This window comes from Mus caroli, chromosome X (assembly GCF_900094665.2).
Source record: "Mus caroli chromosome X, CAROLI_EIJ_v1.1, whole genome shotgun sequence".
NCBI lineage: Eukaryota > Metazoa > Chordata > Mammalia > Rodentia > Muridae > Mus > Mus caroli.
In genome coordinates, this window is record NC_034589.1 from 52,627,474 (window position 1) to 52,639,815 (window position 12,342).

Sequence of the window (12,342 nt, forward strand, 5' to 3'; positions counted from 1 at the left end):
GAAGTGGGAGTGGGTGGGTAGGGGAGTGGGGGAGAGGGTATGGGGGACTTTTGGGATAGCATTGGAAATGTAAATGAAGAAAATACCTAATTAAAAAAAAAGAGGGAAAAAAAAACAAGCTACAAGTGGGTATAAATGCTATTATTTTTCTACTCTGGTTTAAACAGTAAGTCCTTGGGGGGGGAGAAGGAAGAAAGAAAGAAAGAAAGAAAGAAAGAAAGAAAGAAAGAAAGAAAGAAAGAAAGAAAGAAAGAAAGAAAGAAAGAAAGAGAAAGAAAATTGGTGGCTTTTGTCTGTAATCCTGACACTTAGGCAGCTGAGGCCTGAAGATTGTGAGTTCAAGACCAGACTGGCTACAAGAGAGTTTGAGGAGTCCTGAGTTACATAGTGATATCCCACTTCTAAAGAAACAAAAGGGGAGGGGACCAAAGGAAACTGGTTAGAATAAGAACCAAAGACAGAGTAAGAACAAATGAACAAAACAAATGTCCTACTAACAGAAGGAAACAGTTAATGATGTTGAAGGCATGGTGTGATCATTAAAAATAAAAGTTGTTTCTTTGACTAGAAAGTAGATAAATTATTGGTGGCCATTTCAATAATGTGACAAGCTAGTGCACGTTAATGCGGTTATAAAAGAAAACAACTAGAGTTGCATCAGGAATTTAATAGAAAAGCAAAGAGAACATTCATAAATCTGGAGCCTTGGTAACCTTTCCCTATTCTGGAATTGGACAAGCCTCACCATAGTCAATGGTGCTGGTTGCAAGATTTCTGCTGCCTGTGCAGTGGCTCTGCACCTTACATCACCAACCTGACACAATTGAACACTGTCTTTGGAAAGAATAAAGTAAGCAACATGGCTCTAAGTGACATTGAGAGATAGAGGTCATAGCTGCTAGTGCGATGGGGTATGTGCTACAGCGGAGAGGATTTAGGGGCTCTTCCAGCCCATTCTGTCTCGTGTGTCTGCACTGGCTTGGATACAGATGGCTTTCCTTATTCAGTCATCAGTTCTTCCTTGGCACTTGAATCTCAGCAGCTACATCCTTGTAAATGTCCAGATTTCTTGTACTGTTTCCCAGTTCACCACCTGCCCCCTTCCAGGTTTCTCTTCATTATGTCTTTGCTTCATCCTTATCTGTTTCCACTGAATTATATTACCTCAGACAACATGAAGATCAGAGGTTTAAGTTGGTTGCTTTGGCACTTTGTTGATGCCATGAAAACCTTGGAGTCTTTTCGTGCCTCTACCATCCTCAGCATAGGGTTATCCTGGGTTTCCTAAAAAGATAGTTGCAACAATGGCAAAACAGGTAGAATGATCATGATATTTTATTGCTATATCTTTAGTAAAATTAAATATTTATATTAATTTTAAGAATAGGTTTCATTTATTTTGTGTTGGATGAGGAGAGACATGCAGCATGCAGGTGGATGTCAGAGCACAAGTTTTGGAAATTGATTTTCTCCTTCCATCACGTGTGCACTCAGGTCAAGAAGTTTGACAGAGGCACCTTTACCAGCTCAGGCCCCATCTTTTATTCATTTGGAGAACCTTGAGAAAGGCCTCAGTGGCTTAGCACTGCATGAAGCCATGTGTTGGATCAAGAACACTGAAGACCATTGATGAATATGTATCATTAATTTTAATTGACACGGCAGACATATCTATATTGTGTGGTATAGCATGGTAATTTGATAGGGTATACAATTTATAGTAACCAAATCAGGTTAGTTAGCATTTCCACCTCCTTACAATATTCTTATACTTGGAACCTAAAAACTCTTCTCTCTGTTACAATGTTGTCTAGTAAGTCACCCCAGCGTTCTGTATCATGCTAGAACATAGGTTTTATATTGAAATGTACTTTGATGGTCCCTATTCATCCTCAGTCTACAGTCTCTCCTACTGTCCTTCATAGCATTAATTGCCATTGCACTTTCTTCTATTACACAGCTTCCGTATATATGCATTGTTTGACTTTCCATTTCTGGCTTATTTTATATAATATATGCCTTCCAGTCCTATTTCTTTTGCTAGAAACGACAGAGCTACATTCTCTTTTTTTAGCTGAATAATGCTTCATTGCATCTGCATAGCACACTTCCTGTATTAATTTGTCTGCTGTTGAAACCCTCAGCTTATTCCCGTCTGTCTCTTCGTAAGGAATGAGGAAAGTTTTCAGGAAGCCATTACCACATACTTCACTTCAAACATTCTATTTTATAAGGCTGTCAGAAGAATTAAAAAATAAAAATCAAAAGATCAAATGTAACCAGACATGGTGGCACACACCTATGATGCAAAAGGATAAAAGGCTAGCCTTGGCTACACGGTAAGACCTCGTCTTAAAAAGAAAAACAAACAAACATCTCTTGGGTGTCTAAAATATAAAGTTACGTTATTTAGGGATCTTCAACTGCATTTCAGGTGGATATCTTAGAGCACTTTGGAAGTGAGCTCAGGCTTGAAGAACATCTTTGAATTGAAAAACTTTTGACTGTAGGTCAGCCAGATATTTATGGTTATTATAGGTGTGTATGGTACTTCATGAATTTTTGTTTTTTACAATCTGAGAAAAATGTTGTGTCTTCTAATGATATGCAAGGTTTTGGGCATTTTCAGCCTAGAATAATAAAAAGGAAGTAGACATGAAAAATGTTTTGAATTTGCATATGTATGGAGGAATATGCTCTAAAATTGTTCTGAGACCAGCAAGTTGCCTTTTAGAGAAACCATAGTAGATTTATGTCTGACAGTGAAGGGTGTCTTAGTTTATTTCCCAATAGTTTTTGTATTTGCTCTCTCTCTCTCTCTGTCTGTCTGTCTGTCTATCTCTGTCTCTCTTTCTTTCTCTGTGTATGTGTGTGTGAGAGAGAGAGACAGACAGACAGACAGATATTTGCATGTGGAGTCAAGGAAATGATATAGGAATGTTCTCTATTGTTCTCAACCTTTTTTATTTTCTCTCTCTGTCTCTGCCTCTCTCTGTCTGTCTAACTCTATCTCTGCCTGTCTCTCTCATTTTCTCTCTGTCTCTGTGTGTGTGAGAGAGAGAGAGCGCGAGAGAGACAGACAGACGGACAGGCAGATAGACAGACAGATGTTTGCATATGGAGTCAAGGAATTGATATAGGAGTGTTCTCTATTATTCTCAACCTTTTTATACTTTTGAGACAAATCTTTCAGAAAACCTGAAGCTTACCAATTCCAGCAAGCCCAAGATAGTCTCCTGTATTCACATCCCCAGCTCTGGAATTACAGATATACTGCTAGATCTGGCCTTTTAGTTGGGTGCTCCAAATCTGAACTCAGTTCCTCGTGCTTGCAGAACTTTCCCCCTGAATCATCCCCCACTGTCACATATTTCCTAGCATTAAAAAATCTCATATTTATGTACAGAAAACTTAGCAGTGTAAATTTAACCCAGTAAGAACTCAGTTTAATGCCAGTTTCTTCGGTTTTTGACTTTTCCAACTGGATGATACAAGCCACAGACTTAGGACCCTCCAGTGGTAGCAGATTATTACCTCCCCAGTGGTAGCAGATCTCACCTTATCTGTTGTTGTAATTGGTTCTAATAGCTTCCACTGTGGCCCCAGCACATATGTAGCAGAGTTCTGCTGTGTCTGGCCTCAGTGGGAGGATTAATCACATGTAATGCTGTAGAGACTTGATGCCTCAGGAATGGGGGATGTGGGGTTGGGAGAGGAGGGGGTGGGTGAATATGGAAGCACCATCTCAGAGGCAAAGGGGAGGAGGAGGAGGTGAGGAACTCTTGGAGGGGGGACCAAGAAGGGGGTAACATTTGGAATATAAATAAATGAAACATTTAAAAAAAATTAGTGTCCACTAGTTTAGCCAGAGCACCCTTGTCTTCTGAGTGAACCTGTGTGAAGGCAACAGTGGTGCATGAAGCAGCCACCCCAGCCGGGCCTTTCCTTTGATGATGCTGTAGGGGACCCCATCTTTCAACACAGGACAAGCAGAAACACCACCAAATCATTGTAGTCTATGTCATGTTCAATCACCTTCTTATTCTCCACCAAGGTGGTGACTGTATTGAGTCCTGCTCGGAGGACAGGTTGTTTCTTATTTGGGACATCCCCTTTGCCAGCAGCTTTCTTCTCAGCACAGGTCAGTAGCCTTTGCGTCTTCTTCTTCTGCTGCTTTGTCTATGGCCTGTATTTGTGGGCAAGCTTAAGCAGCTGAGTAGCTGTTTGCAGTGCCTATGTGAACTGGTTAATGGCAGGAGGTACTTTGAACCACTTATAGAGGTGGACCTTTGCTGCTATAGCCTGATGTAGCAGAGGCATTTGGAAAAGTGTATCATATCTCTTTTGGGCTAGATGTCCTTCCCAATGCTGATGTTCTCAGTTATTTTTCTCAAACAAAGGACTCCCCTGTCATCCCGCCACCACCTTGTGGGCTCCTGTTTCTCTGTGATGGCAGGGGCCAGGGCCATCTCTTTCTCCTTGACCTTCTTTCCTTTGAACATCTTGCTCAGCTGGAGGAGAGAGAAAGCTACTTCCAAATATTTTAATGTGTGCAAGTTTTTAAAAATTATTTTATGTGCGTTCATGTTTCATCTGCATATATGGAGGAGTTGGAGGCCCTGGAAGTGGAGTTTCAGGGAGTTATGAGCTTTCATGTGGGTGCTGGGAATAGAATCAAAGACCTCTGGAAGAGCAACCAGTGCTCTTAACCTCTGAGCTATCTCTCTATCCCTAGTATGTACAAGTTTTTAACTTTTTAAGATAAATCCTCCTCCACTCTTTAGGTTTTCTCATTTACTTGATTGTTTGTTTTAAACTACATTTGATTTTGGAAAGTGTCTAGTCCAATGTGTAGCTGGTTTTGGTTACAATGGTAACAGCTAGTTTTGTTTAATACCAAAGGAAATCCCCTTCAGAATGCTGAGTGGGTCATGTGAGAGATGCTGATAGGAGACTTTGAAAAGGACTAATAGCCTGCAGCTTTACTACACTATATTATATCATTATCATTGTTAGAATGGATTATTAGTTATTATTATTAATTTTTACCATGTTTAATTGAGCCAGTAACAATTTTTATGAAAAATATTCATTCAATTTTCAAATTGAAATTATAAAATCTCATCCTTTTATCTTATTGCTTTAGGAAATAAAAGACATATTCCTCTACTCTGCAAATGGAATAAAATTATAATCTCTTTCCTCCCAACTGTTTATGAGGATAGTAATAAGCTTTTCAGTTTTTAAACCCATGTTAGTCTCCAGAACATTTGAAAAAAATTTTTTGTTGATGATAAGACAGTAAACTTTTATCATAGGTCGGGGGGGGGGGGAANACTGATTAAAAGCCAGTACTTCTGTAAGTAGGAAGAGTGCCTTGGTAAACCTTGGCCCTCTGATGAGTTTCAGGACAGCTGGGCTACAGAGTGAGAGCTAGTCTCAGTAAGAATGGGAGGAGGGAAATGGAATTGGAGAAAGAAGAGGCATAGGAGGGGGAGGGGATGCAGAAGCAACATCTGGTTAAAGGACAGAGGTGCATACTAGCTGCTAGAGAATGGCCCATATCAAATTACAATTTTGTCACAGTCACTTGCATTTAATTTGTATTCTTTTTTATTAATTATACCCCCTAGAGACTGTAATCACTTGTCATGTTATTTTCTGGGTGTTGTCTTTGTCCTTGTGCCAAGATTCTCTAGACAGAAATAAAAATCTTGTTTTTTTTTTTTTCCTGGATTCTGTCAAGACCCACACCTTGCTTACTGTATGACTCTGCTGAGTTTTTAAAAGACTTATACCTCAAATAAGTACATTTATGGGATAAATTGTAATGGTTTTATTCCTGTGAACATTGTGTAGTGATTCAACAAAGATAAGCGTGCTTGTGAGATAACCTCAAAGAAAAGAATAAGGGAGAGGGAGTACAGAGTTGACATGTGTGTGAACTCCTCTCTGAATATATATATATATATATATATATATATATATATATATATATATATGTGTGTGTGTGTGTGTGTATGTATATGTTTATATATATGTATATACACATATATATGTGTGTGTATATATGTATATACACATATATATGTGTGTGTGCATGCCTGTGTGTATGTGTGTTTATATATGTATTAATATTTTTATGAATTATCATCTCTTTTAACATATACAGTTAATCCTTAGAACGCCCTTCTGAGACATGTTGCTCACTTGCTTGAGACAGTATCACTGGTATCTCAGGGTGACCTTACGTTCACTGTGTACCTGAGGATGATTTTGAACATTTATTCCTCCTGCACTAGTGCTGGAATTACTTGCATGCTCTCTCGCAACTTGTTTCAGAAGAGCTGGAGATCAACCCCAGGAATTCTGTAAGACAGAATTTTAGAGAAACAGTGGAGAGTGTTAGGTGCATTTGTTGAGATCACATAAATAGAGCAGTAAGTCACAATGCTAAGATAGGAATCCAGGTCTTCTGACTCTCAAGGAATTTTTGTTTTGCTTGAAATGAGCTCTTACTATGTAGCCCAGGATAGTCTTGAATTCACAGTAAATACTTTGCCTCAGTGTCCAGAGTTTCTCATTTTTTTATTGCAGTGTCATACCCACAATGAGGGTCACAAATGTAGAACCCAGTGAACAGCTGCAAAGCAAAATGCACATCCAGTCTCAGGTCCCCTCCTCGTCTGCTTCCTCCTAAGTACTACTGTCCTGGGTAAAACTGCTGTCAGCATTTGGCATAAATGCATATGTCACATAAGTAAGCATAGCATTGTAGAATCCACCATAGGGATTTTTTGCATGGGGATTTATTTTTGGTATGTTATGCATCTATGAGATTGATGAAAATTATTAATTTTTATTGCTGTCAGAGTATGCCACAATGTGACTGAACCATACTGCAGTTTGTTTCCTACTATACTCTATAAGATCTATTTTAACAGATTATCTTCCAGAGATGTAGCTTAGTTAGTAGAGTGATGTCTAGCATGAAACCCTAAGACTGGTCTTGAGAAATTCTCCAATTGTTGTGTATATTCCCAGAACTTGGAAGGTAGAAGTGGAAAGAATCAATGTTTAAGGTCATTCTCAGTTGCATAGTGAATCCAAGGCCAGCTTGAGATACAAGTGATATTGTTTCATGCAAACAAGCAAACAAACTGGCCATCTATCTTTAATAGAAGACTGACAAAAGTAAATTATGCATCAACTTACCTTGACTATAGTACCAAATTATGCAACTGTACCAATATCGAAGTGTTTCAGTGAAGTATTTTAGGTAGGTATGATTAATGTACCATCAAATGGCTATAGACTATTCACCTTTGTAACCAAGGGGCCTTATCTAATCAGTTGAAGGTTTTGAAAGGAAAAAAAGGTTTCCAAAGGGAAAAAATCTCTCTTCCCTCTCTTCTCATAATCCACATTCTAGTTTTATTACACACACACACACACACACACAATTTTTAATAAATCTAGCTTCTACATACAAGAGGAAACATGCAGTATTTATCTTTCTGAATCTGGAATATTTCATTGAACATAATGACTTGTAGTTTCACTCACTTTCCTGTAAATGCCATGTACCAAATTTTCCTTTCTTCTTCCCCTATCTCCTTCTGAGATAGCCTTTTATAATGAAATAAATCCCCACAAAAAGGCTACATCTATGTAATTCTGAGAACATAATATTCAGAAAAGTAAAAAGTATAGAACTGATAAAAGGATCAGCAGTTATCTAAAGTTGCTGTGGAGAAAAGCATAGATAAGTAGAAGATAGTTTTTTAAGACTGTGAAACTACTCTCTTAGAGTAATGGATATGTTATACATTTCTCCAAAGCCATGAAGTTACAAAAACAAAATGAACTCCCAGTCCAAACAATGAACAATCATGTGTTAAGTGACATTTTCTATCATAATAAGTGTAGCAGTCTGGTAGCAATATAGAAAGCTGAAGAGACTATTATACAGTGGGTAAGAGTGTGGGGGAAACTCTATACATTCTGTTCATTCTGTTTGTGGTGAACTTAAATTGCTCAAGAAATTAATGTTTAAGTGATATTGTTTCATGCAAACAAGCAAACAAACTGGCCATCTATCTTTAATAGATGACTGACAAAAGTAAATTATGCATCAACTTACCTTGACTATAGTACCAAATTATGCAACTGTACCAATATCTTGTGATCTTGAATGTGAGAGGATCCCAGAACATAGACTGCACAAACAGTGGTGCAAATTGTATTTGTAAATGCAAGCATGTTCAGTGATCTCAAAGAGCAGAGAAAAAAAGGTCCTGACATCTATTGGAAAACAGTGAGTCTCTGAGTATTGAAAAGCAAAGTCAAACTGACTGCACATGAGCATTCCTTTCTACTTATTCAATTGTTTTCTCATTGAGACCCATATGAACAATTCTGAAATGACATAGCATGTAGTTAGAGATTAAACAGATGATGTAAGTATAAAAGGTGAAGGTCATGCTTCTTATCATCAGAAAAATTTATACATAAATAAAAAAGGGATGCTAAAACAAATTTTAGCATGTTTGATCAGAGTTAGAAACATTATAAATTCATGTGTATATGTGTATGCATACACATATAAATACAGACATATCACTATGTATAATATTTACTTTACTGTGCATACAAATATGCCCTTGTTCTGACTACTGAGACAGCTTAGAGACTAAGAACCATTAATATCCATGGTGTCTAAATCTTCTTTACTAAATATTGTTCTTCAGTAAAAGAGCCCTTGGGGAAATGATTGATGGTAGAGCTAACATAGGAAAATATATGATGGCTTTGGGGCACCAGATCGTGTACTGAAAAATAAGGACAGAGAGATGGGAAGGAAAGGAAGAATACGCAACAAAAGGAAAGTGGGTGGATGAGAGATATATCAAGGCACAGAGAAGCCAGCCTGAGAGAGGTCCCCATGGTCAAAGTTGGAACATGTTAATCAGTAAAACAAACCATGGTCCCCATGAGTCCACTGACAGAGAGATGATTAAATGAACAAGTAGTGGAGATGTGACATATCTTCTGGAGATAATAATAATTAATGAAAATAATAATTCCAAATAATACATATAAATTCTCTCTTCTTCAAATACAGTTTAACCCCAATTCCCACGTGCATAGACTGAACTTGGTAACTTGTGTCTAGTGAGTAAGTATGGAACCGGAGAAAGTAGAACTTTATACTGGGAAAAATTCACTAGGTAATCAAGAGCAACATGGCTATTGTTGAGACCCAGTCATATCATGTACTCCTTGACATGCAATGTGAAATGAATTACCAATCAGTGATATTCTTCAGAACCTCTATAATCCCATTTTATCATGAGAAAACTCCAGATCAACTCAAGTTGATGCCATGCCTCATATATGTGGTCTACACTCTTCTTCCGTAGTCCTGAAAACAAAGAATCTATCATGGGCTGGAGGAAGATATGGAGTCACAAGAGTTAAGTGCAATGCATTATCTTGTGTTGAAATTTGGAAGAGAAAAGGATTTTCTGGCTATACATGAATCAATCAAACCTGTTGTTTGGCTAATAGTTTTATACCACTTATGATGGTCCACTGTTTTGAATAAATGTGCCATGAGTAGTGAAGGTGTTTCAATATAACTCTGTCAGAGAGATTATGGGGACACTCTGTACTATGATCTTTGCAACCTTTTTCTTGAGTGAAAAATGCTTTTGAGATGAGCTACAGATTATAATAGACCATTCACTCAAAAATATGTACAAATAGACAGTGAACATGAAAAATTGCCCAGTCACTTCTCTTCAAGGAAATGCAAATCAAAACTATAATTTCATACTGTTTACATCCACTTGGATTCTAGAAACAAAAAGAGACAATAACAAATGTTACAGAGGACATGGAAAAATGAAAGCTATTTTACACTCTCTCCAGTACATTTTTGGATGGAATGTAAAATAGTGTAGCTGATAAAGTAACTGGCCTGGCAGTTTGTCCAAAAAGAAAGAAAGAGAGAGAGAGAGAGAGAGAGAGAGAGAGAGAGAGAGAGAGAAAGAAAGAATTACTAAGAAATGGCCACATGACTCAGCAGTCACACACTCCAGTATTTACTAGGGTAATGTGAAATGTTATGACTAAGTTTCCTTTCAACTAAAGGTAGGGATTTGATAATTTGCATGTCCATGGTACTTCAAGCCCTGGGAGTAGAAGAGTTCTCCTGGCTGTTGAACCTTAGTGGGTAAATGAGGGTTATGTCTTCTGAGATCGAGAGGACCTATGAAGGAATGAGATTTGCGGAGTGTGAAACCCAGAAACTCTGTTTGGGGTTGTTAAGTGGGAAATATCTTTAAAGAAGCGCCCAGTGTTTGAGCCTGGAGAGATCTGGTTGTAAATGTAATGTTCTTGGTGAAGTTGGTCTAGGTTCCATTAGCACCTACTGTCCAGTGTTACACCTGATATGTCGTAGCTGCTTTAAAAACTGTCCCCAACTGGACACTCAGCACTGGGGATGAAGAGGAGGTGGATCTCTATGACTTTAAGGCTAACCTAGTTTATGTAGTGATTTTCAGGACAGCCAGGACTACATAGAGAGACCTTATCTAAGAAACAAAAACAAAATGCAGAATAATGTGACCAGTTTTACACACACACACACACAGACACACATATATGCATATATATATATCACAATACATATATACAAACACATATTATATACATACATACATACACACAACTCTATAAAGTTTTTTAAGGTATTTCTTTTGGTGGCTGTTGAAATGGTAGAGTCTCATGGATAAAGCATAATCATCACCCCCTCTCTAAGATAATAGCTTTCCAAAGACTTGCTGATGGTCATTCTCCAGCCCCACTATACAATCTGGAGGAAGAATTCTTCTTACTACTGCTGGGTGCTACTATCAATTTCCAATTTAGGGTAGACAAAGTGGTCCAGACCACTTAAGGCTCAGCTTAAGGACTGGCTTTTACTATTCCTGGATACTATTGGTAGACTTCATGGTCACTATGGACACTGGCTTATTTTAAAAATAAAAATTATCATCATTGTCCTCATTATGTGTCTGTGTTGGAAGAAAAGCATTGTGTTCTATGGCATTCACATGGAAATATAAGGACTATTTTGGGAATAAGTTATCGCCTTCTATCACCAGGTCTAGGAACTGACCTAGTCTTTGGGATTGGGTGGCAGTTGTTTTATTTTATTTTTTTCAACATCCAAACTTTCTTATTAACAGTAAGATCCAGGGTTACTTTCTGTAGCCTCAGCTTGCCTTTCAGCCTCTGGCAAGCTTGAACTTCCGGCCCTTTGAGCAGACATAGAGTTTGATGTGGTTGTATGGAATTTCTCGGGCCTTGCCACAAGACCTGTACACTTCTTGGCACTTTTGAAGACCAGAAAGGAGCAGAGTGCCTCCGTTCTTCAGAGACCCCAGGACCACCTGGTCATAGGTGAAAATCTTATCCCCAGCTTTGAGGATGTGACTTAAGGCTGGTCTCTCACCGGAAGTTCACACACATTCAGCTTGGGCACTTTCAGAATCCATACATCATCAGTGGCCATCCCCCAAGCCACAGCTCCTTTGTTCCTCTGACCAAGAAACTTTATCTTTTGGATCATCTGGGACAGGGACAGAGGTGGCTGGTTAGTGCAACTCAAAAAAAAAAATTTTTTTTTCAGCAGAAGCTGATAGGAGGTAGAGTTGGTCCATCTGGCCAGAAACCTGTACAGCTTGACTAGCAGACACAGATAAATGTCTTGGCTCTTGGGATCCTTGGGCTGAACCTTTCGGTCCTTGTTGTGGCAAATGTCAACACCCTTGATGGTGCCTCTTGTTCAACCAGGTCCAGAAAGCATATGTGGATCTTTTACTCAATGAGCCATATCACTGGCTCAACACTGGTTCCTTTTGAGTAAATTTGTCACCAGTTCTGTCCTTTTTATGAAGTAGAATATTACAGATTTCTGTAGAAAGGAGACCCTTCAGAATGTATAGACTTGTTTCCAGAATTGTCTCCAACAAGTGAGTCTTGGAAAGATGGTCCTATCATTTTTGAAAATACAGGTCAGCAAAAATGAACCCACACACCTATGGTCACTTGATTTTTGACAAAGGAACTAAAACCATCCAGAGGAAAAAGGATAGCATTTTCAACAAAAGGTGCTGGCTCAACTGGCAGTTATCATGTAGAAGAATGCGAATTGATCCATTCATATCCTCTTGTACAAAGCTCAAGGCTAATTGGATCAAGGAACTCCACATAAAACCAGACACATTGAAACTTATAGAGGAAAAAGTGGGGAAGAGCCTCGAAGATATGGGC

At 38.4% G+C, this 12,342-nt stretch overlaps 1 pseudogene; it reads right to left on the minus strand.

The window, feature by feature from the left end:
• Positions 1–11,267: 11,267 nt before the first annotated feature.
• Positions 11,268–12,342, minus strand: part of LOC110287163 — a 169,201-nt pseudogene continuing 168,126 nt past the window's right edge.